The following is a 26,799-nucleotide window of genomic DNA, read 5'->3' as shown; positions in this document are numbered from 1 at the left end:
TCTAAGGCCCTAGCTATTCGATCTGGTGGAGCAACGCTCTAGAGTGAAGCCTAGGTTGCCCGGAACTTAGAAATGACCAACACCTTCACTCTGGTTGCAATTATTCCTGTTATACGATGGAAAAACTGTTGTATTTATATTGTATTTTATGCTTCTGCTGTAGACTTCTTAGGCCCTAGCTATTCGATCTGGAGGAACAACGCCCTAGAGTGAAGCCTAGGTGGCTGGGAACGTAGAAATGACCATTACTTTCACACTGGTTGAAATTATTCCTTTTATACGATGGAAAAACTGTTGTATTTTTATTGTATTTTATGCTTCGGTCGTTGACTTCTAAGGCCCTAGCTATCCGATCTGGTGGAGCAACGCCCTAGAGTGTAGCCTAGGTCGCCCGGAACGTCGAAATGACCATCACTTTCACTCTGGTTGCAATTATTCCTGTTATACGATGGAAAAACTGATGTACTTTTATTGTATTTTATGCGTCTGGAGTTGTTTTCTAAGGCCCTAACTATCCGACCTGGTGTAGCAACGCCCTAGAGGGAAGCCTAGGTTGCACGGAACGTAGAAATGCCTATTACTTTCACACCGGTTGTAATTATTCCTGATATACGATGGAACAACTGTTGTATTTTTATTTTATTTTATGCTTCTGGCGTTGACGTCTAAGGCCCTAACTATTCGATCTGGTGGAGCAACGCCCTAGAGTGAAGCCTGGGTTGACCGGAGCGTAGAAATGAGAATTACTTTCACTCTGGTTGCAATTATTCATGCTATACGATGGAAAAACTGTTGTATTTTTATTGTATTTTATGCTTTTGGCGTTGACTTCTTAGGCCCTAAATATTCGATCCGGTGGAGCATCGCCCTAGAGTGAGGCCTAGGTTGCCCAGAACGTAGAAATGACCATAAGTTTCACTCTGGTTGCAATCATTCGTTTTATACAATGGAAAAACTGTTCTATTAATTTTGCATTTTATGCGTCTGGAGTTGTTTTCTAAGGCTCTAACTATCCGACCTGGTGGAGCGACGCCCTAGAGTGAAGCCTAGGTTGCACGGAACGTAGAAATGCCCATTAATTTCACACAGGTTGTAATTATTCCTGTTATACGATGGAACAACTGTTGTATTTTTATTTTATTTTATGCTTCCGGCGTTGACTTCTAAGGACCTACCTATTCGATCTGGTGGAGCAACGCCCTAGAGTGAAGCCTAGGTTGACCGGAGCGTAGAACTGACTATTACCTTCACACTGTTTGCAATTTTTCCTGTTATACGATGGAAAAACTGTTGGATTCTTATTGTACTGTATGATTCTGGCGTTGACTTCTAAGGCCCTATCTATTCGATCTGGCGGAGCAATGCCTCAGAGTTAAGTCTAGGATGCCCGTAACGTTGAAATGGCCATTACTTTCACACTGGTTGCAGTTCTTCGTTTTAGACGATGGAAAAGCTGTTGTATTTATATTGTATTTTATGCTTCTGGCGTTGACTTCTAAGGCCGTAGCTAATCGATGTGGTGGAGCAACGACCTAGAGTGCATCCTATGTTGCACGGATCGTAGAAATGACCATAAGTTTCACTCGGGTTGCAATCACTCGTTTTATACAATGGTAAAACTGTTGTATTAATTTTGTATTTTATGGTTCGGGCGTTGACTTCTAAGGCCCTAACTATTCGATCCGGTGGAGCAACGCCCTAGAGTGAAGTCTAGATTGCCCGGAACGTAGAAATGACCATTACTTTCACACTGTTTGCAATTATTCCTGTTATACGATGGAATAACTCTTGTATTTTTATTTTATTTTGTGCTTCTGGCGTTGACTTCTAAGGTCCTAGCTATTCGATCTGGTGGAAAAACGCTCTAGAGTGAAGCCTAGGTTGCCCGGAACTTAGAACTGGCCATCACCTTCACTCTGGTTGCAATTATTCCTGTTATACGATGGAAAAACTGTGGCATTTATATTGTATTTTATGCTTCTGGCGTAGGCTTCTTAGGCCCTAACTATTCGATCTGGGGGAACCACGCCCCAGAGTGAAGCCTAGGTTGCCCGGAACGTAGAAATGACTATATCTTTCACACTGGTTGCAATTATTCCTGTTATACAATGGAAAAACTGTTATATTTATATTGCTTTTTATAGTTATGGCGTTGACTTCTAAGGCCGTAGCTATTCGATGTGGTGGAGCAATGCCCTAGAGTGAAGCCTAGGATGCCCGCAACGTAGAAATGACCATATCTTTCACACTGTTTGCAATTATTCCTGTTATACGATTGAAAAACTGTTGTATTTATATTGTATTTTATGCTTCTGGCGTTGACTTCTAAGGCCGCAGCCATCCGATGTGGTGGAGCAACGCCCTAGAGTGAAGCCTAGGTTGCCCGGAACGTAGAAATGACCATACCTTTCACACTGGTTGCAATTATTCCTGATATACAAGGGAAAAACTGTTGTATTTATATTGTATCTTATGCTTCTGGCGTTGACTTCCTGGGCCCTAGCTACTCTATCTGGAGGAGCAACGACCTAGAGTGAAGCCTAGGTTGACCGGAATGCAGAAATGACCATCACTTTCACACTAGTGGCAATTATTCCTGTTATACGATGGACAAACTGTTGGATTTTTAATGTACTTTATGCTTCTGGCGTTGACTTCTAAGACCCTATGTATTCGATCTAGTGGAGCAATGCCTCAGTGTTAAGTCTAGGATGCCCGGAACGTAGAAATGGCCGTTACTTTCGAACTGGTTGCAATTATTCCTTTTATACGATGGAAAAACTGTTGTATTTTTATTGTATTTTATGCTTCGGGCGTTGACTTCTAAGGCCTAGCTATCCGATCTGGTGGAGCAACGCCCTAGAGTGTAGCCTAGGTCGCCCGGAACGTAGAAATGACCATCACTTTCACTCTGGTTGCAATTATTCCTGTTATACGATGGAAAAACTGATGTACTTTTATTGTATTTTATGCGTCTGGAGTTGTTTTCTAAGGCCCTAAATATTCGGTCCGGTGGAGCATCGCCCTAGAGTGAAGCCTAGGTTGCCCGGAACGTAGAAATGACCGTTACTTTCACAATGTTTGCAATCATTAATTGAGTGCGATGGAAAAAGTGTTGTATTTTTATTTTATTTTATGCTTCTGGCGTTGACGTCTAAGGCCCTAACTACTCGATCTGGTGGAGCAACGCCCTAGAGTGAAGCCAAGGTTTACCGGAGCGTAGACATGACTATTACCTTCACACTGTTTGCAATTATTCCTGTTACGCGATGGAAAAACTGTTGGATTTTTATTGTTCTTTATGCTTCTGGCGTTGACTTCTAAGGCCCTATCTATTCGATCTGGTGGAGCAATGCCTTAGGGTTAAGTCTAGGATGCCCGTAACGCTGAAATGGCCATTACTTTCACACTGGTTGCAATTATTCGTTTTAGACGATGGAAAGCTGTTGCATTTATATTGTATTTTATGCATCTGGCGTTGACTTCTTAGGACCTAACTATTCCATCCAGTGGAGCAACGCCCTAGAGTGAAGTCGAGATTGCCCGGAACGTAGAAATGACCATTACTTTCACACTGTTTGCAATTATTCATTTTATACGATGGAAAAACTGTTGTATTTATATTGTATTTTATTCCTCTGGCATTGACTTTTAAGGCCCTAACTATTCGATGTGGTGGCGCAACGCCCTAGAGTGAAGCCTAGGTTGCCCGGGACGTAGAAATGACCATTAGTTTCACACTGTTTGCAATTATTCATTTTATACGATGGAAAAGCTGTTGTATTTATATTGTATTTTATGCTTCTGGCGTTGACTTCTAAGGCCGTAGCTATTCGATCTGGTAGAACAACGCCATAGAGTGAAGCCTCAGTTGCCCGAGCAGTAGAAGTGACCATTACTTTCACACTGTTTGCAATTATTCATTTTATACGATAGAAAAACTGTTGTATTTATATTGTATTCTTTTATTCGGGCATTGACATCTATGGCCCTACCTATTCGATCTGGTGGAGCAACGCCCGAGAGTCAAGCCTAGGTTGCACGGAACGTAGACAAGATACATTATTTTCGCACTGATTGCAACTATTCATTTTATACGATGGAAGATCTGTCGCATTTATATTGTATTTTATGCTTCTGGCGTTGACTTCTAAGGACGTAGCTATTCGATCTGGTGGAACGACGACCTAGAATGAAGCCAAGGTTGCCCGGAACGTAGAAATGGCCATCACTTTCACACTGTTTGCAATTATTCCTGTTATACGATGGAAAAACTGTTGTATTTTTATTGTATTTTATGCTTCTGGCGTTGACTTCTTAGGCCCTAAATATTCGATCCGGTGGAGCATCGCCGTAGAGTGAGGCCTAGGTTGCCCGAAACGTAGAAATGACCATATCTTTCACACTGTTTGCAATTATTCCTGTTATACGATTCAAAAACTGTTGTATTTATATTGTATTTTATGCTTCTGGCGTTGACTTCTAAGGCCGCTGCTATTCGATGTGGTGGAACGACGCCCTAGAGTGCAGCCTAGGTTGCCCGTATCGTAGAAATGACCATATCTTTCAAACCGGTTGCAATTATTCCTGCTATACGATGGTAAAACTGTTGTATTTCTAATGTATTTTATGCTTCTGGCGTTGACTTGTTAGGCCCTAACTATTCGATCTGGTGGAGCAACGCCCTAGCGTGATTCCTAGGTTGCCTGGAACGTATAAATGACCATAGCTTTCATACTGGTTGCAATTATTCGTTTTATACGATGGAAAAGCTGTTGTATTTATTTTGTATTTGGTGCTCCTGGCGTTGACTTCTTGAGCCCTAGCTATTGGATCTCGTGGGCCAACACCCTAGAGTGAAGCCTAGGTTGCCCGGAACGTAGGAATGACCATAACATTCATACTGGTTGCAATTATACGTTCTATACGATGGAAAAGCTGTTGTATTTTTATTTTATTTTATGCTTCTAGCTTTCACTTCTAAGCCCCTAGCTATTCGATCTGGTGGAGCAACGGCCCTAAGTGAAGCCTAGGTTGCCCGGGACGTAGAAATGACCATCACCTTCACTCTGGTTGCAATTATTCATTTTATACAATGGAAAAACTGTTGTATTTATATTGTTTTTTATAGTTATGGCGTTGGCTTCTGAGGCCTTAGCTATTCGATGTGGTGGAGCAATGCCCTAGAGTGAAGCCTAGGATGCCCGCAACGTAGAAATGACCATATTTTTCACACTGTTTGCAATTATTCCTGATATACGATTCAAAAACTGTTGTATTTATATTGTAATTTATGCTTCTGGCGTTGACTTCTAAGGCCGGAGCTATTCGATGTGGTGGAGCAACGCCCTAGAGTGAAGCCTAGGTTGCGCGGAACGTAGAAATGACCATAGCTTTCATACTTGCTGCAATTATTCGTTTTATACGATGGAAAAGCTGTTGTATTTATTTTGCATTTGGTGCTCCAGGCGTTGACTTCTTAGGCCCTAGCTATTGGATCTGGTGGACCAACGCCCTAGAGTGGAGCCTGTTTTGCCCGGAACGTAGGAATGACCATAACATTCATACTGGTTGCAATTATACGTTCTATACGATGGAAAAACTGTTGTATTTATATTATATTTTATGCTTCAGACGTTGACTTCTAAGGCAGTAGCTATTCGATGTGGTGGAGAAACGCCCTAGAGTGAAGCCTAGGTTGCCCGGAAGGTAGAAATGACCATTACCTCCACACTGTTTGCAATTATTCATTTTATACAGTAGAAAAACTGTTGTATTTATATTGTTTTTTATAGTCATCGCGTTGACTTCTAAGGCCGTAGCTATTCGATGTGGTGGAGCAATGCCCTAGAGTGAAGCCTAGGATGCTCGCAACGTAGAAATGACCATATCTTTCAGACTGTTTGCAATTATTCCTGTTATAAGATTGAAAAACTGTTGTATCTGTATTGTATTTTATGCTTCTGGCGTAGACTTCTTAGGCCCTAACTATTCGATCTGGTGGAACGACGCTCTAGCGTGAAGCCTAGGTTGCCCGGAACGTAGAAATGACCGTTACTTTCACAATGTTTGCAATCATTAATTTAGTGCGATGGAAAAAGTGTTGTATTTTTATTTTATTTTATGCTTCTGGCGTTGACTTCTTAGGCCCTAACTATGCGATCCAGTGGAGCAACGCCCTAGAGTGAAGTCTAGATTGCCCGGAACGTAGAAATGACCATTACTTTCACACTGTTTGCAATTATTCATTTTATACGATGGAAATACTGTTGTATTTATATTGTATTTTATTCTTCTGGCGTTGACTTCTAAGGCCGCAGCTATCCTATGTGGTGGAGCAACGCCCTAGAGTGAAGCCTAGGTTGCCCGGAACGTAGAAATGACCATACCTTTCACACTGGTTGCAATTATTCCTGTTATACAAGGGAAAAACTGTTGTATTTATGTTTTATTTTATGCTTCTGGCGTTGACTTCCTGGGCCCTAACTATTCTATCTGGAGGAGCAACGCCCTAGAGTGAAGCCTAGGTTGCCCGGAATGCAGAAATGACCATCACTTTCACACTGGTGGCAATTACTCCTGTTATACGATGGACAAACTGTTGGATTTTTAATGTACTTTATGCTTCTGGCGTTGACTTCTATGGCACTATGTATTCGATCTGGTGGAGCAACGCCCTAGAGTGAAGCCTAGGTTTCCCGGAATGTAGAAATGACCATCACTCTCACGCTGGTTGCAATTATTCTTGTTATACGATGGAAAAACTGTTGTATTTATTTTGTATTTTATGCTTCTGGCGTTGACTTCTTAGGCCCTAACTATTCGATTTGGTGGAGTAACGCCCTAGGGTGAAGCCTAGGTTGCCCGTAACGTAGAAATGACCATAACTTTCATACTGGTTGCAATTATTCGTTTTATACCGTGGAAAAACTGTTGTATTTATATTGTATTTTATGAGTCTGGAGTTGTTTTCGAAGGCCCTAACTATTCGGCCGGGTGGACCAACGCCCTAGAGTGAAGCGTAGTTTGCACGGAGCGTAGAAATGCCCATTACTTTCACACTGGTTGTAATTATTCCTGTCATACGATGGAATAACTCTTGTATTTTTATTTTATTTTGTGCTTCTGGCGTTGACTTCTAAGGTCCTAGCTATTCGATCTGGTGGAGCAACGCTCTAGAGTGAAGCCTAGGTTGCCCAGAACTTAGAAATGACCATCACCTTCACTCTGGTTGCAATTATTCCCGTTATACGATGGAAAAACTGTGGTGTTTATATTGTATTTTATGCTTCTGGCGTAGGCTTCTTAGGCCCTAACTATTCGATCTGGGGGAACCATGCCCTAGACTGATGCCTAGGTTGCCCGGAACGTAGAAATGACCATCACTTTCACACTGGTTGCAATTATTCCTGTTATACAATGGGAAAACTGTTGTATTTATATCGTTTTTTATAGTTATGGCGTTGACTTCTAAGGCCGTAGCTATTCGATGTGGTGGAGCAATGCCCTAGAGTGAAGCCTAGGATGCCCGCAACGTAGAAATGACCATATCTTTCACACTGTTTGCAATTATTCCTGTTATACGATGGAATAACTCTTGTATTTTTATTTTATTTTGTGCTTCTGGCGTTGACTTCTAAGGTCCTAGCTATTCGATCTGGTGGAGCAACGCTCTAGAGTGAAGCCTAGGTTGCCCGGAGCTTAGAAATGGCCATCACCTTCACTCTGGTTGCAATTATTCCTGTTATACGATGGAAAAACTGTGGCATTTATATTGTATTTTATGCTTCTGGCGTAGGCTTCTTAGGCCCTAACTATTCGATCTGGGGGAACCACGCCCCAGAGTGAAGCCTAGGTTGCCCGGAACGCAGAAATGACCATCACTTTCACACTGGTTGCAATTATTCCTGTTATACAATGGAAAAACCGTTGTATTTATATTGCTTTTAATAGTTATGGCGTTGACTTATAAGGCCGTAGCTATTCGATGTGGTGGGGCAATGCCCTAGAGTGAAGCCTAGGATGCCCGCAACGTAGAAATGACCATATCTTTCACACTGTTTGCAATTATTCCTGTTATACGATTGAAAAACTGTTGTATTTATATTGTGTTTTATGCTTCTGGCGTTGACTTCTAAGGCCGCAGCTATCCGATGTGGTGGAGCAACGCCCTAGAGTGAAGCCTAGGTTGCCCGGAACGTAGAAATGACCATACCTTTCACACTGGTTGCAATTATTCCTGATATACAAGGGAAAAACTGTTGTATTTATATTTTATTTTATGCTTCTGGCGTTGACTTCCTGGGCCCTAACTACTCTATCTGGAGGAGCAACGCCCTAGAGTGAAGCCTAGGTTGCCCGGAACGTAGAAATGACCATACCTTTCACACTGGTTGCAATTATTCCTGTTATACGATTGAAAAACTGATGTACTTTTATTGTATTTTATGCTTCTGGCGTTGACTTCTAAGGCCGCAGCTATCCGATGAGGTGGAGCAACGCCCTAGAGTGAAGCCTAGGTTGCCCGGAACGTAGAAATGACCATACCTTTCACACTGGTTGCAATTGTTCCTGTTATACAAGGGAAAAACTGTTGTATTTATATTTTATTTTATGCTTCTGGCGTTGACTTCCTGGGCCCTAACTACTCTATCTGGAGGAGCAACGCCCTAGAGTGAAGCCGAGGTTGCCCGGAATGCAGAAATGACCATCAGTTTCACACTGGTGGCAATTACTCCTGTTATACGATGGACAAACTGTTGGATTTTTAATGTACTTTATGCTTCTGGCGTTGACTTCTATGGCACTATGTATTCGATCTGGTGGAGCAACGCCCTAGAGTGAAGCCTAGGTTTCCCGGAATGTAGAAATGACCATCACTCTCACACTGGTTGCAATTATTCTTGTTATACGATGGAAAAACTGTTGTATTTATTTTGTATTTTATGCTTCTGGCGTTGACTTCTTAGGCCCTAACTATTCGATTTGGTGGAGTAACGCCCTAGGGTGAAGCCTAGGTTGCCCGTAACGTAGAAATGACCATAACTTTCATACTGGTTGCAATTATTCGTTTTATACCGTGGAAAAACTGTTGTATTTATATTGTATTTGATGAGTCTGGAGTTGTCTTCTAAGGCCCTAACTATTCGGCCGGGTGGACCAACGCCCTAGAGTGAAGCCTAGGTTGCACGGAGCGTAGAAGTGCCCATTACTTTCACACAGGTTGTAATTATTCCTGTTATACGATGGAATAACTCTTGTATTTTTATTTTATTTTGTGCTTCTGGCGTTGACTTCTAAGGTCCTAGCTATTCGATCTGGTGGAGCAACGCTCTAGAGTGAAGCCTAGGTTGCCCGGAATGCAGAAATGACCATCACCTTCACTCTGGTTGCAATTATTCCCGTTATACGATGGAAAAACTGTGGTGTTTATATTGTATTTTATGCTTCTGGCGTAGGCTTCTTAGGCCCTAACTATTCGATCTGGGGGAACCATGCCCTAGACTGAAGCCTAGGTTGCCCGGAACGTAGAAATGACCATCACTTTCACACTGGTTGCAGTTATTCCTGTTATACAATGGAAAAACTGTTGTATTTATATCGTTTTTTATAGTTATGGCGTTGACTTCTAAGGCCGTAGCTACTCGATGTGGTGGAGCAATGCCCTAGAGTGAAGCCTAGGCTGCCCGCAACGTAGAAATGACCATATCTTTCACACTGTTTGCAATTATTCCTGTTATACGATGGAATAACTCTTGTATTTTTATTTTATTTTGTGCTTCTGGCGTTGACTTCTAAGGTCCTAGCTATTCGATCTGGTGGAGCAACGCTCTAGAGTGAAGCCTAGGTTGCCCGGAACTTAGAAATGACCAACACCTTCACTCTGGTTGCAATTATTCCTGTTATACGATGGAAAAACTGTTGTATTTATATTGTATTTTATCCTTCTGCTGTAGACTTCTTAGGCCCTAGCTATTCGATCTGGAGGAACAACGCCCTAGAGTGAAGCCTAGGTGGCTGGGAACGTAGAAATGTCCATTACTTTCACACTGGTTGCAATTATTCCTTTTATACGATGGAAAAACTGTTGTATTTTTATTGTATTTTATGCTTCGGGCGTTGACTTCTAAGGCCCTAGCTATCCGATCTGGTGGAGCAACGCCCTAGAGTGTAGCCTAGGTCGCCCGGAACGTAGAAATGACCATCACTTTCACTCTGGTTGCAATTATTCCTGTTATACGATGGAAAAACTGATGTACTTTTATTGTATTTTATGCGTCTGGAGTTGTTTTCTAAGGCCCTAACTATCCGACCTGGTGTAGCAACGCCCTAGAGGGAAGCCTAGGTTCCACGGAACGTAGAAATGCCTATTACTTTCACACAGGTTGTAATTATTCCTGATATACGATGGAACAACTGTTGTATTTTTATTTTATTTTATGCTTCTGGCGTTGACGTCTAAGGCCCTAACTATTCGATCTGGTGGAGCAACGCCCTAGAGTGAAGCCTGGGTTGACCGGAGCGTAGAAATGACCATCACCTTCACACTGTTTGCAATTATTCCTGTTATACGATGGAAAAAATGTTGGATTTTTATTGTACTGTATGCTTCTGGCGTTGACTTCTAAGGCCCTATCTATCCCATCTGGTGGAGCAATGCCTCAGAGTTAAGTCTAGGATGCCCGTAACGTAGAAATGACCATAAGTTTCACTCTGGTTTCAATCATTCGTTTTATACAATGGAAAAACTGTTCTATTAATTTTATAATTTATGCTTCGGGCGTTGACTTCTAAGGCCCTAACTATTCGATCCGGTGGAGCAAAGCCCTAGAGTGAAGTCTAGATTGCCCGGAACGTAGAAATGACCATTACTTTCACACTGTTTGCAATTATTCCTGTAATACTATGGAAAAACTGTAGTATTTTTATTGTATTTTATGCTTCTGGCGTTGACTTCTTAGGCCCTAAATATTCGGTCCGGTGGAGCATCGCCCTAGAGTGAAGAATAGGTTGCCCGGAACGTAGAAATGACCGTTACCATCACAATGTTTGCAATCATTAATTGAGTGCGATGGAAAAAGTGTTGTATTTTTATTTTATTTTATGCTTCTGGCGTTGACGTCTAAGGCCCTAACTACTCGATCTGGTGGAGCAACGCCCTAGAGTGAAGCCTAGGTTTACCGGAGCGTAGAAATGACTATTACCTTCACACTGTTTGCAATTATTCCTGTTATGCGATGGAAAAACTGTTGGATTTTTATTGTACTTTATGCTTCTGGCGTTGACTTTTAAGGCCCTAACTATTCGATGTGGTGGTCCAACGCCCTAGAGTGAAGCCTAGGTTGCCCGGAACGTAGAAATGACCATTAGTTTCACACTGTTTGCAATTATTCATTTTATACGATGGAAAAACTGTTGTATTTATATTGTATTTTATGCTTCTGGCGTTGACTTCCAAGGCCGTAGCTATTCGATCTGGTAGAACAACGCCATAGAGTGAAGCCTCAGTTGCCCGAGCAGTAGAAGTGACCATTACTTTCACACTGTTTGCAATTATTCATTTTATACGACAGAAAAACTGTTGTATTTATATTGTATTCTTTTATTCGGGCATTGACTTCTATGGCCCTACCTATTCGATCTGGTGGAGCAACGCCCTAGAGTCAAGCCTAGGTTGCACGGAACGTAGAAAAGATACATTATTTTCGCACTGATTGCAACTATTCATTTTATACGATGGAAGATCTGTCGCATTTATATTGTATTTTATGCTTCTGGCGTTGACTTCTAACGACGTAGCTATTCGATCTGGTGGAACGACGACCTAGAATGAAGCCAAGGTTGCCCGGAACGTAGAAATGGCCATCACTTTCACACTGTTTGCAATTATTCCTGTTATACGATGGAAAAACTGTTGTATTTTTATTGTATTTTATGCTTCTGGCGTTGACTTCTTAGGCCCTAAATATTCGATCCGGTGGAGCATCGCCCTAGAGTGAGGCCTAGGTTGCCCGAAACGTAGAAATGACCATATATTTCACACTGTTTGCAATTATTCCTGTTATACGATTCAAAAACTGTTGTATTTATATTGTATTTTATGCTTCTGGCGTTGACTTCTAAGGCCGCAGCTATTCGATGTGGTGGAACGACGCCCTAGAGTGAAGCCTAGGTTTACCGGAACGTAGAAATGACTATTACCTTCACACTGTTTGCAATTATTCCTGTTATGCGATGGAAAAACTGTTGGATTTTTATTGTACTTTATGCTTCTGGCGTTGACTTCTAAGGCCCTATCTATTCGATCTGGTGGAGCAATGCCTCAGAGTTAAGTCTAGGATGTCCGTAACGCTGAAATGGCCATTACTTCCACACTGGTTGCAATTATTCGTTTTAGACGATGGAAAAGCTGTTGTATTTATATTGTATTTTATGCATCTGGCGTTGATTTCTTAGGCCCTAACTATTCGATCCAGTGGAGCAACGCCCTAGAGTGAAGTCTAGATTGCCCGGAACGTAGAAATGACCATTACTTTCACACTGTTTGCAATTATTCATTTTATACGATGGAAATACTGTTGTATTTATATTGTATTTTATTCTTCTGGCGTTGGCTTTTAAGGCCCTAACTATTCGATGTGGTGGCGCAACGCCCTAGAGTGAAGCCTAGGTTTCCCGGAACGTATAAATGACCATTAGTTTCACACCGTTTGCAATTATTCATTTTATACGATGGAAAAACTGTTGTATTTATATTGTATTTTAAGCTTCTGGCGTTGACTTCCTAGGCCCTAACTGTACGATCTGGTAGAACAACGACCTAGAATGAAGCCAAGGTTACCCGGAATTTAGAAATGGCCATCACTTTCACACTGCTTTCAATTATTCATGCTATACGATGGAAAACCTGTTGTATTTTTATTGTATTTTATGCTTCTGACGTTGACTTCTTAGGCCCTAAATATTCGATCCGGTGGAGCATCGCCCTAGAGTGTGGCCTAAGTTGCCCGGAACGTAGAAATGACCGTTACTTTCACAATGTTTGCAATCATTAATTGTATACGATGGAAAAACTGTTGTATTTATATTGTATTTTATGCTTCTGGCGTTGACTTCTAAGGCCGTAGCTATTCGATCTGGTAGAACAACGCCATAGAGTGAAGCCTCAGTTGCCCGAGCAGTAGAAGTGACCATTACTTTCACACTGTTTGCAATTATTCATTTTATACGATAGAAAAACTGTTGTATTTATATTGTATTCTTTTATTCGGGCATTGACTTCTATGGCCCTACCTATTCGATCTGGTGGAGCAACGCCCCAGAGTCAAGCCTAGGTTGCACGGAACGTAGAAGAGATACATTATTTTCGCACTGATTGCACTATTCATTTTATACGATGGAAGATCTGTCGCATTTATATTGTATTTTATGCTTCTGGCGTTGACTTCTAAGGACGTAGCTATTCGATCTGGTGGAACGACGACCTAGAATGAAGCCAAGGTTGCCCGGAACGTAGAAATGGCCATCACTTTCACACTGTTTGCAATTATTCCTGTTATACGATGGGAAAACTGTTGTATTTTTATTGTATTTTATGCTTCTGGCGTTGACTTCTTAGGCCCTAAATATTCGATCCGGTGGAGCATCGCCCTAGAGAGAGGCCTAGGTTGCCCGAAACGTAGAAATGACCATATCTTTCACACTGTTTGCAATTATTCCTGTTATACGATTCAAAAACTGTTGTATTTATATTGTATTTTATGCTTCTGGCGTTGACTTCTAAGGCCGCAGCTATTGGATGTGGTGGAACGACGCCCTAGAGTGAAGCCTAGGTTTACCGGAGCGTAGAAATGACTATTACCTTCACACTGTTTGCAATTATTCCTGTTATGCGATGGAAAAACTGTTGGATTTTTATTGTACTTTATGCTTCTGGCGTTGACTTCTAAGGCCCTATCTATTCGATCTGGTGGAGCAATGCCTCAGAGTTAAGTCTAGGATGCCCGTAACGCTGAAATGGCCATTACTTCCACACTGGTTGCAATTATTCGTTTTAGACGATGGAAAAGCTGTTGTATTTATATTGTATTTTATGCATCTGGCGTTGATTTCTTAGGCCCTAACTATTCGATCCAGTGGAGCAACGCCCTAGAGTGAAGTCTAGATTGCCCGGAACGTAGAAATGTCCATTACTTTCACACTGTTTGCAATTATTCATTTTATACGATGGAAATACTGTTGTATTTATATTGTATTTTATTCTTCTGGCGTTGGCTTTTAAGGCCCTAACTATTCGATGTGGTGGCGCAACGCCCTAGAGTGAAGCCTAGGTTTCCCGGAACGTAGAAATGACCATTAGTTTCACACTGTTTGCAATTATTCATTTTATACGATGGAAAAACTGTTGTATTTATATTGTATTTTATGCTTCTGGCGTTGACTTCCTAGGCCCTAACTGAACGATCTGGTAGAACAACCACCTAGAATGAAGCCAAGGTTACCCGGAATTTAGAAATGGCCATCACTTTCACACTGGTTTCAATTATTCATGCTATACGATGGAAATACTGTTGTATTTTTATTGTATTTTATGCTTCTGGCGTTGACTTCTTAGGCCCTAACTGTTCGACCTGGTGGAACAACGACCTAGAATGAAGCCAAGGTTGCCCGGAAAGTAGAAATGGCCATCAGTTTCACTCTGGTTTCAATTATTCATGCTGTACGATGGAAAAACTGTTGTATTTTTATTGTATTTTATGCTTCTGGTGTTGACTTCTTAGGCCCTAAATATTCGTTCCGGTGGAGCATCGCCCTAGAGTGAGGCCTAAGTTGCCCGGAACGTAGAAATGACCGTTACTTTCACAATGTTTGCAATCATTAATTGTATACGATGGAAAAACTCTTGTATTTATATTGTATTTTATGCTTCTGGCGTTGACTTCTAAGGCCGCAGCTATTCGATGTGGTGGAACGACGCCCTAGAGTGAAGCCTAGGTTTCCCGGAACGTAGAAATGACCATTAGTTTCACACTGTTTGCAATTATTCGTTTTAGACGATGGAAAAGCTGTTGTATTTATATTGTATTTTATGCATCTGGCGTTGACTTCTGAGGCCCTAACTATTCGATCCAGTGGAGCAACGCCCTAGAGTGAAGTCTAGATTGCCCGGAACGTAGAAATGACCATTACTTTCACACTGTTTGCAATTATTCATTTTATACGATGGAAAAACTGTTGTATTTATATTGTATTTTATGTTTCTGGCGTTGACTTCCTAGGCCCTAACTGTACGATCTGGTAGAACAACCACCTAGAATGAAGCCAAGGTTACCCGGAATTTAGAAATGGCCATCACTTTCACACTGGTTTCAATTATTCATGCTATACGATGGAAAAACTGTTGTATTTTTATTGTATTTTATGCTTCTGGCGTTGACTTCTTAGGCCCTAAATATTGGATCCGGTGGAGCAACACCCTAGAGTGAAGCCGAGGTTGCCCGGAATGCAGAAATGACCATCACTTTCACACTGGTGGCAATTACTCCTGTTATACGATGGAAAAACTGTTGGATTTTTAATGTACTTTATGCTTCTGGCGTTGTCTTCTATGGCACTATGTATTCGATCTGGTGGAGCAACGCCCTAGAGTGAAGCCTAGGTTTCCCGGAATGTAGAAATGACCATCACTCTCACACTGGTTGCAATTATTCTTGTTATACGATGGAAAAACTGTTGTATTTATTTTGTATTTTATGCTTCTGGCGTTGACTTCTTAGGCCCTAACTATTCGATTTGGTGGAGTAACGCCCTAGGGTGAAGCCTAGGTTGCCCGTAACGTAGAAATGACCATAACTTTCATACTGGTTGCAATTATTCGTTTTATACCGTGGAAAAACTGTTGTATTTATATTGTATTTGATGAGTCTGGAGTTGTTTTCTAAGGCCCTAACTATTCGGCCGGGTGGACCAACGCCCTAGAGTGAAGCCTAGGTTGCACGGAGCGTAGAAGTGCCCATTACTTTCACACAGGTTGTAATTATTCCTGTTATACGATGGAATAACTCTTGTATTTTTATTTTATTTTGTGCTTCTGGCGTTGACTTCTAAGGTCCTAGCTATTCGATCTGGTGGAGCAACGCTCTAGAGTGAAGCCTAGGTTGCCCGGAATGCAGAAATGACCATCACCTTCACTCTGGTTGCAATTATTCCCGTTATACGATGGAAAAACTGTGGTGTTTATATTGTATTTTATGCTTCTGGCGTAGGCTTCTTAGGCCCTAACTATTCGATCTGGGGGAACCATGCCCTAGACTGAAGCCTAGGTTGCCCGGAACGTAGAAATGACCATCACTTTCACACTGGTTGCAATTATTCCTGTTATACAATGGAAAAACTGTTGTATTTATATCGTTTTTTATAGTTATGGCGTTGACTTCTAAGGCCGTGGCTATTCGATGTGGTGGAGCAATGCCCTAGAGTGAAGCCTAGGATGCCCGCAACGTAGAAATGACCATATCTTTCACACTGTTTGCAGTTATTCCTGTTATACGATGGAATAACTCTTGTATTTTTATTTTATTTTGTGCTTCTGGCGTTGACTTCTAAGGTCCTAGCTATTCGATCTGGTGGAGCAACGCTCTAGAGTGAAGCCTAGGTTGCCCGGACCTTAGAAATGACCAACACCTTCACTCTGGTTGCAATTATTCCTGTTATACGATGGAAAAACTGTTGTATTTATATTGTATTTTATCCTTCTGCTGTAGACTTCTTAGGCCCTAGCTATTCGATCTGGAGGAACAACGCCCTAGAGTGAAGCCTAGGTGGCTGGGAACGTAGAAATGTCCATTACTTTCACACTGGTTGCAATTATTCCTTTTATACGATGGAAAAACTGTTGTATTTTTATTGTATTTTATGCTTCGGGCGTTGACTTCTAAGGCCCTAGCTATCCGATCTGGTGGAGCAACGCCCTAGAGTGTAGCCTAGGTCGCCCGGAACGTAGAAATGACCATCACTTTCACTCTGGTTGCAATTATTCCTGTTATACGATGGAAAAACTGATGTACTTTTATTGTATTTTATGCTTCTGGCGTTGACTTCTTAGGCCCTAACTATCCGACCTGGTGTAGCAACGCCCTAGAGTGAAGCCTGGGTTGACCGGAACGTGGAAATGACCATAACTTTCACACTGGTTTCTATTATTCGTTCTATACAATGGAAAAGCTGTTCTATTTATTTTGTATTTTATGCTTTTGGCATTGACTTCTGATGCCCTAACTATTCGATGTGGTGGAGCAACGTCCTAGAGTGAAGCCTAGGTTGCCCGGAACGTAGAAATGACCATTACCTTCACACTGTTTGCGATTATTCATTTTATACGATGGTAAAACTGTTGTACATATATCGTATTTTATGCTGCTGGCGTTGACTTCTAAGGCCCTAACTATTCGATCTGGTGGAGCAACGCCCTGGACTGAAGCCTAGGTTGCGCGGAACGTAGAAATGACCATTACCTTCACACTGTTTGCGATTATTCATTTTATACGATGGTAAAACTGTTGTATTTATTTTGTATTTTATGCTTCTGGCATTGACTTCTAAGGCCCTAGCTATTCCATCTGGTGGAGCAACGCCCTAGAGTGGAGCCTAGGTCGCCTGGAACGTAGAAATGACCATATTTTTCACACTGTTAGCAATTATTCCTGTTATACGATTGAAAAGCTGTTGTATTTATATTGTATTTTATGCTTCTGGCGTTGACTTCTAAGGCCGCAGCTATTCGATGTGGTGGAGCAACGCCCTAGAGTGAAGCCTAGACTGCCCGGTACGTAGAAATGACCATAGCTTTCACACAGGTTGCAATTATTCCTGTTATACAAGTGAAAAACTGTTGTATTTATATTGTATTTTATGCTTCTGGCGTTGACTTCTTAGGCCCTATCTATTCGATCTGGCGGAGCAACGCCCTAGAGTGTAGCCTAGGTTGCCCGGAATGTAGAAATGACCATCACTTTCACACTGGTTGCAATTATTCTTGTTATACGATCGAAAAACTGTTGTATTTATTTTGTATTTTATGCCTCTGGCGTTGACTCCTAAGGCCATAGCTATTCGATGTGGTGGAGCAACGCCCTAGAGTGAAGCCTAGGTTGCCCGGAACGTAGAAATGACCATGTCTTTCACACTGGTTGCAATTATTCCTGTTATACGATGGAAAAACTGTTGTACTTATATTATATTTTATACTTCAGGCGTTGACTTCTAAGGGCGTAGCTATTCGATGTGGTGGAGAAACGCCCTAGAGTGAAGCCTAGGTTGCCCGAAACGTGGAAATGACCATAACTATCAGACTGGTTGCAATTATTCGTTTTACACAATGGAAAAACTGTTCTATTTATTTTGTATTTTATGCTTCGGGCGTTGACTTCTATGGCCCTAACTATTCGATCTGGTGGAGCAACGCCCTAGAGTGAAGCCTAGGTTTACCGGAGCGTAGAAATGACTATTACCTTCACACTGTTTGCAATTACTCCTGTTATGCGATGGAAAAACTGTTGGATTTTTATTGTACTTTATGCTTCTGGCGTTGACTTTTAAGGCCCTAACTATTCGATGTGGTTGTGCAACGCCCTAGAGTGAAGCCTAGGTTGCCCGGAACGTAGAAATGACCATTACTTTCACTCTGGTTGCAATTATTCATGCTATACGATGGAAAAACTGTTGTATTTTTATTGTATTTTATGCTTTTGGCGTTGACTTCTTAGGCCCTAAATATTCGATCCGGTGGAGCATCGCCCTAGAGTGAGGCCTAGCTTGCCCAGAACGTAGAAATGACCATAAGTTTCACTCTGGTTACAATCATTCGTTTTATACAATGGAAAAACTGTTCGATTAATTTTGCATTTTATGCTTCGGGCGTTGACTTCTAAGGCCCTAGCTATCCGATCTGGTGGAGCAACGCCCTAGAGTGTAGCCTAGGTCGCAAGGAACGTAGAAATGACCATCACTTTCACTCTGGTTGCAATTATTCCTGTTATACGATGGAAAAACTGATGTATTTTTATTGTATTTTATGCGTCTGGAGTTGTTTTCTAAGGCTCTAACTATCCGACCTGGTGGAGCAACGCCCTAGAGTGAAGCCTAGGTTGCACGGAACGTAGAAATGCCCATTAATTTCACACAGGTTGTAATTATTCCTGTTATACGATGGAACAACTGTTGTATTTTTATTTTATTTTATGCTTCTGGCGTTGACTTCTAAGGCCCTAACTATTCGATCTGGTGGAGCAACGCCCTAGAGTGAAGCCTAGGTTGACCGGAGCGTAGAACTGACTATTACCTACACACTGTTTGCAATTTTTCCTGTTATACGATGGAAAAACTGTTGGATTCTTATTGTACTGTATGATTCTGGCGTTGACTTCTAAGGCCCTATCTATTCGATCTGGCGGAGCAATGCCTCAGAGTTAAGTCTAGGATGCCCGTAACGTTGAAATGGCCATTACTTTCACACTGGTTCCAGTTATTCGTTTTAGACGATGGAAAAGCTGTTGTATTTATATTGTATTTTACGCTTCTGGCGTTGACTTCTAAGGCCGTAGCTAATCGATGTGGTGGAGCAACGCCCTAGAGTGCATCCTATGTTGCACGGATCGTAGAAATGACCATAAGTTTCACTCGGGTTGCAATCACTCGTTTTATACAATGGTAAAACTGTTGTATTAATTTTGTATTTTATGGTTCGGCCGTTGACTTCTAAGGCCCTAACTATTCGATCCGGTGGAGCAACGCCCTAGAGTGTAGTCTAGATTGCCCGGAACGTAGAAATGACCATTACTTTCACACTGTTTGCAATTATTCCTGTTATACGATGGAATAACTCTTGTATTTTTATTTTATTTTGTGCTTCTGGCGTTGACTTCTAAGGTCCTAGCTATTCGATCTGGTGGAGCAACGCTCTAGAGTGAAGCCTAGGTTGCCCGGAACTTAGAACTATCCATCACCTTCACTCTGGTTGCAATTATTCCTGTTATACGATGGAAAAACTGTGGCATTTATATTGTATTTTATGCTTCTGGCGTAGGCTTCTTAGGCCCTAACTATTCGATCTGGGGGAACCACGCCCCAGAGTGAAGCCTAGGTCGCCCGGAACGTAGAAATGACTATCACTTTCACACTGGTTGCAATTATTCCTGTTATACAATGGAAAAACTGTTGTATTTATATTGCTTTTTATAGTTATGTCGTTGACTTCTAAGGCCGTAGCTATTCGATGTGGTGGAGCAATGCCCTAGAGTGAAGCCTAGGATGCCCGCAACGTAGAAATGACCATATCTTTCACACTGTTTGCAATTATTCCTGTTATACGATTGAAAAACTGTTGTATTTATATTGTATTTTATACTTCTGGCGTTGACTTCTATGGCCGCAGCTATCCGATGTGGTGGAGCAACGCCCTAGAGTGAAGCCTAGGTTGCCCGGAACGTAGAAATGACCATACCTTTCACACTGGTTGCAATTATTCCTGATATACAAGGGAAAAACTGTTGTATTTATATTGTATCTTATGCTTCTGGCGTTGACTTCCTGGGCCCTAGCTACTCTATCTGGAGGAGCAACGCCCTAGAGTGAAGCCTAGGTTGACCGGAATGCAGAAATGACCATCAGTTTCACACTGGTGGCAATTATTCCTGTTATACGATGGACAAACTGTTGGATTTTTAATGTACTTTATGCTTCTGGCGTTGACTTCTAAGGCCCTATGTATTCGATCTAGTGGAGAAATGCCTCAGTGTTAAGTCTAGGATGCCCGGAACGTAGAAATGGCCGTTACTTTCACACTGGTTGCAATTATTCCTTTTATACGATGGAAAAACTGTTGTATTTTTATTGTATTTTATGCTTCGGGCGTTGACTTCTAAGGCCCTAGCTATCCGATCTGGTGGAGCAACGCCCTAGTGTGTAGCCTAGGTCGCCCGGAACGTAGAAATGACCATCACTTTCACTCTGGTTGCAATTATTCCTGTTATACGATGGAAAAACTGATGTACTTTTACTGTATTTTATGCGTCTGGAGTTGTTTTCTAAGGCCCTAAATATTCGGTCCGGTGGAGCATCGCCGTAGAGTGAAGCCTAGGTTGCCCGGAACGTAGAAATGACCGTTACTTTCACAATGTTTGCAATCATTAATTGAGTGCGATGGAAAAAGTGTTGTATTTCTATTTTATTTTATGCTTCTGGCGTTGACGTCTAAGGCCCTAACTACTCGATCTGGTGGAGCAACGCCCTAGAGTGAAGCCTAGGTTTACCGGAGCGTAGACATGACTACTACCTTCACACTGTTTGCAATTATTCCTGTTATGCGATGGAAAAACTGTTGGATTTTTATTGTTCTTTATGCTTCTGGCGTTGACTTCTAAGGCCCTATCTATTCGATCTGGTGGAGCAATGCCTTAGAGTTAAGTCTAGGATGCCCGTAACGCTGAAATGGCCATTACTTTCACACTGGTTGCAATTATTCGTTTTAGACCATGGAAAAGCTGTTGCATTTATATTGTATTTTATGCATCTGGCGTTGACTTCTTAGGCCCTAACTATTCCATCCAGTGGAGCAACGCCCTAGAGTGAAGTCGAGATTGCCCGGAACGTAGAAATGGCCATTACTTTCACACTGTTTGCAATTATTCATTTTATACGATGGAAAAACTGTTGTATTTATATTGTATTTTATTCCTCTGGCATTGACTTTTAAGGCCCTAACTATTCGATGTGGTGGCGCAACGCCCTAGAGTGAAGCCTAGGTTGCCCGGGACGTAGAAATGACCATTAGTTTCACACTGTTTGCAATTATTCATTTTATACGATGGAAAAACTGTTGTATTTATATTGTATTTTATGCTTCTGGCGTTGACTTCTAAGGCCGCAGCTATTCGTTGTGGTGGAGCAACGCCTTAGAGTGAAGCCTAGGTTGCCCGGAACGTAGAAATGACCATAGCTTTCACACTGGTTGCAATTATTCCTGTTATACAAGTGAAAAACTGTTGTATTTATATTGTATTTTATGCTTCTGGCGTTGACTTCCTGGGCCCTAACTATTCTATCTGGAGGAGCAATGCCCTAGAGTGAAGCATAGGTTGCCCGGAATGCAGAAATGACCATCACTTTCACACTGGTGGCAATTATTCCTGTTATACGATGGACAAACTTTTGGATTTTTAATGTACTTTATGCTTCTGGCGTTGACTTCTAAGGCCCTATGTATTCGATCTGGTGGAGCAATGCCTCAGTGTTAAGTCTAGGATGCCCGGAACGTAGAAATGTCCGTTCCTTTCACACTGGTTGCAATTACTCATTTTATGCGATGGAAAAACTGTTGTACATATATCGTATTTTATGCTTCTGGCATTGACTTCTTAGGCCCTAACTATTCGATCTGGTGGAGCAACGCCCATGCGTCAAGCCTAGGTTGCGCGGAACGTAGAAATGACCATAACTTTCACACTGGTTTCAATTGTTCGTTTTATACAATGGAAAAACTGTTGTATTTATTTTGTATTTTATGCTTCGGGCGTTGACTTCTAAGGCCCCAACTATCCGATCTGGTGGAGCAACGCCCTAGAGTGAAGCCTAGGTTGCCCGGAATGTAGAATTGACCATTACCTTCACACTGTTTGCGATTATTCATTTTATACGACGGTAAAACTGTTGTACATATATCGTATTTTATGCTTCTGGCGTTGACTTCTTAGGCCCTAACTATTCGATTAGGTGGAGCAACGACCTAGGGTGAAGCCTAGTTTGCCCGGAACGTAGAAATGACCATTACCTTCACACTGTTTGCGATTATCCATTTTATACGATGGTAAAACTGTTGTACATATATCGTATTTTATGCTTCTGGCGTTGACTTCTAAGGCCCTAACTATTCGATCTGGTGGAGCAACGCCCTGGAGTGAAGCCTAGGTTGCGCGGAACGTAGAAATGACCATTACCTTCACACTGTTTGCGATTATTCATTTTATACGATGGTAAAACTGTTGTATTTATTTTGTATTTTATGCTTCTGGCATTGACTTCTAAGGCCCTAGCTATTCCATCTGGCGGAGCAACGCCCTAGAGTGGAGCCTAGGTCGCCCGAAACGTGGAAATGACCATTACTTTCACTCTGGTTGCAATTATTCCAGCTGTACGATGGACAAACTGTTGGATTTTGATTGTACTTTATGCTTCAGGCGTTGACTTCTTAGGCCCTAACTATTCGCTCTGGTGGGACAACGACCCAGGGTGAAGCCTAGGTTGCCCAGAAAGTAGAAATGACCATTACCTTCACACTGTTTGCGATTATCCATTTTATACGATGGTAAAACTGTTGTACATATATCGTATTTTATGCTTCTGGCGCTGACTTCTTAGGCCCTAACTATTCGATCAGGTGGAGCAACGCCCAAGGGTGAAGGCTAGGATGCCCGGAACGTAGAAATGACCATAACTTTAACAGTGGTTGCAATTACTCGTCTTATACGATGGAAAAACTATTGTATTTTTATTGTATTTTATGCTTCTGGCGTTGACTCCTAAGGCCCTAACTATTCGATCTGGTGGAGCAACGCCCTGGAGTGAAGCCTAGGTTGCGCGGAACGTAGAAATGACCATTACCTTCACACTGCTTGCAAATATACAGTATATACGATGGAAAAGCTGTTGTATCTATTTTGTATTTTATGCTTCTGGCGCTGACTTCTTAGGTCCTAACTATTGGATCTGGTGGAGCAACGCCCACGGGTGAAGTCTAGGTTGCGCGGAACGTAGAAATGACCATAAATTTTACACTGGCTTCAATTATTCGTTTTATACAGTGGAAAAACTGTTGTATTTATTTTGTATTTGGTGCTTCTGTCGTTGACTTCTTAGGCCCTAACTATTGGATCTGGTGGAGCACCGCCCTGTTGTGAAGCGTAAGTTGCCCGGAACGTAGAAAGGACCTGTACTTTCACACTGGTTGCAGTTATTCCTGTTATACGATGGACAAACTGTTGGATTTTGATTGTACTTTATACTTCTGGCGTTGACTTCTAAGGCCCTATGTATTCGATCTGGTGTAGAAGTGCCTCAGCGTTAAGTCTAGGATGCCCGCAACGTAGAAATGGCTATTACTTTCAGACTGGTTGCAATTATTCGTTTTATACGATGGAAAAACTGTTGTACATATATCGTATTTTATGCTTCTGGCGTTGACTTCTTAGGCCCTAACTATTCGATCAGGTGGAGCGACGCCTTAGGGTGAAGCCTAGGTTGCCCGGAACGTAGAAATGACCATAACTTTCATACTGGTAGCAATTATTCGTTTTATACGATGGAAAAACTGTTCTATTTCTTTTGTATTTTATGCTTCGGGCGTTGACTCCTAAGGCCCCAACAATTCGATCTGGTGGAGCAGCGCGCTAGAGTGAAGCCTATGTTGCCGGGAATGTATAATTGACCATTACCTTCACACTGTTTGCGATTATTCATTTTATACGACGGTAAAACTGTTGTTCATATATCGTATTTTATGCTTCTGGCGTTGACTTCTTAGGCCCTAACTATTCGATCTGGTGGAGCACCGCCCTGTAGTGAAGCCTAGGTTGCCCGGAACGTAGAAATGACCATAACTTTCACACTGGTTTCAATTATTCGTTTTATACAATGGAAAAACTGTTCTATTTATTTTGTTTTTTATGCTTCGGGCGTTGACTTCTATGGCCCTAACTATTCGATCTGGTGGAGCAACGCCCTAGAGTGAAGCCTAGGTTGCCCGGAATATAGAAATGAACATCACCTTCACACGGTTTGCGATTATTCATTTTATACGATGGTAAAACTGTTGTACATATATCGTATTTTATGCTTCTGGCGTTGACTTCTTAGGAGCTAACTATTCGATCAGGTGGAGCCACGCCCTAGGGTGAAGCGTAGGTTGCCCGGAACGTAGAAATGACCAAAACTTTCATACTGGTTGCAATTATTCGTTTTATACGATGGAAAAACTGTTGTATTTATTTTGTATTTGGTGCTTCTGGCGTTGACTTCTTATGCCCTAACTGTTAGATGTGGAGGGCCAACGCCCTAGAGTGAAGCCCAGGTTGCCCGGAACGTAGAAATGACCATATCTTTCAGACTGGTTGCAATTATTCCTGTTATACGATGAAAAAAATGTTGTATGTTTATTGTATTTTATGCCTCAGGCGTTGACTTCTAAGGCCCAAACTATTCGATGTGTTGGAGCAACGCCTTTGAGCGAAGCCTAGGTTGCCCGGAACGTAAAAATGACCTGTACTTTCACACTGGTTGCAATTATTCCTGCTATACGATGGAAAAACTGTTGTACTTATGTTGTATTTTATGCTTCTGGCGTCGAATTCTAAGTCCCTAACTATTCGATCTGGTGGAGCAACGCCCTAGAGTGAAGCCTAGGTTGCCCGGAACGTAGAAATGACCGTTACTTACACTGTTTGCAAATGTACATTATATACGATGGAAAAGCTGTTGTATTTATATTGTATTTTATGCTTCTGGCGTTGACTTCTTAGGCCCTAACTATTCGATCTGGTGGAGCAACGCCCTAGAGTGAAGCCTAGGTTGCCCGGAACGTAGAAATGACCGTTACTTTCGCACTGTTTGCAAATGTACATTATATACGATGGAAAAGCTGTTGTATTTATATTGTATTTTATGCTTCTGGCGTTGACTTCTTAGGCCCTAACTATTTGATCTGGTGGAGCACCGCCCTGTAGTGAAGCCTAGGTTGCCCGGAACGTAGAAATGACCGTTACTTTCACACTGTTTGCAAATGTACATTATATACGATGGAAAAGCTGTTGTATTTATATTGTATTTTATGCTTCTGGCATTGACTTCTTAGGCCCTAGCTATTCGATGTGGCTGAGCAACGCCCTAGAGTGAAGCCTAGATTGCCCGGAACGTAGAAATGACCAGAACTTTCATACTGGATGCAATTATTCGTTTTATACGATGGAAAAACTGTTGTGCTTATTTTGTATTTGGTGCTTCTGGCGTTGACTTCTTAGGCCCTAACTGTTGGATGTGGTGGACCAAAGCCCTAGAGTGAAGCCTAGGTTGCCCGGAACGTAGAAATGACCGTTACATTTACACTGTTTGCAAATGTACATTATATACCATGGAAAAGCTGTTGTACTTATATTGTATTTTATGCTTCTGGCGTTGACTTCTTAGGCCCTAACTATTTGATCCGGTGGAGCACCGCCCTGTAGTGAAGCCTAGGTTGCCCGGAACGTGGAAATGACCATAACTTTCACACTGGTTTCAATTATTCGTTTTATACAATGGAAAAACTGTTCTATTTATTTTGTATTTTATGCTTCGGGCGTTGACTTCTATGGCCCTAACTATTCGATCTGGTGGAGCAACGCCCTAGAGTGAAGCCTAGGTTGCCCGGAACGTAGAAATGACCATTACCTTCACACTGTTTGCGATTATTCATTTTATACGATGGTAAAACTGTTGTATTTATTGTGTATTTTATGCTTCTGGCATTGACTTCTAAGGCCCTAGCTATTCCATCTGGTGGAGCAACGCCCTACAGTGGAGCCTAGGTCGCCCGAAACGTGGAAATGACCATTACTTTCACTCTGGTTGCAATTATTCCAGCTGTACGATGGACAAACTGTTGGATTTTGATTGTACTTTATGCTTCAGGCGTTGACTTCTTAGGCCCTAACTATTCGCTCTGGTGGACCAACGCCCCAGGGTGAAGCTTAGGTTGCCCGGAACGTAGAAATG

The sequence above is a fragment of the Calliopsis andreniformis genome, unplaced genomic scaffold (assembly GCF_051401765.1).
Source record: "Calliopsis andreniformis isolate RMS-2024a unplaced genomic scaffold, iyCalAndr_principal scaffold0001, whole genome shotgun sequence".
NCBI lineage: Eukaryota > Metazoa > Arthropoda > Insecta > Hymenoptera > Andrenidae > Calliopsis > Calliopsis andreniformis.
Note: the sequence above shows the minus strand (reverse complement) of the source record.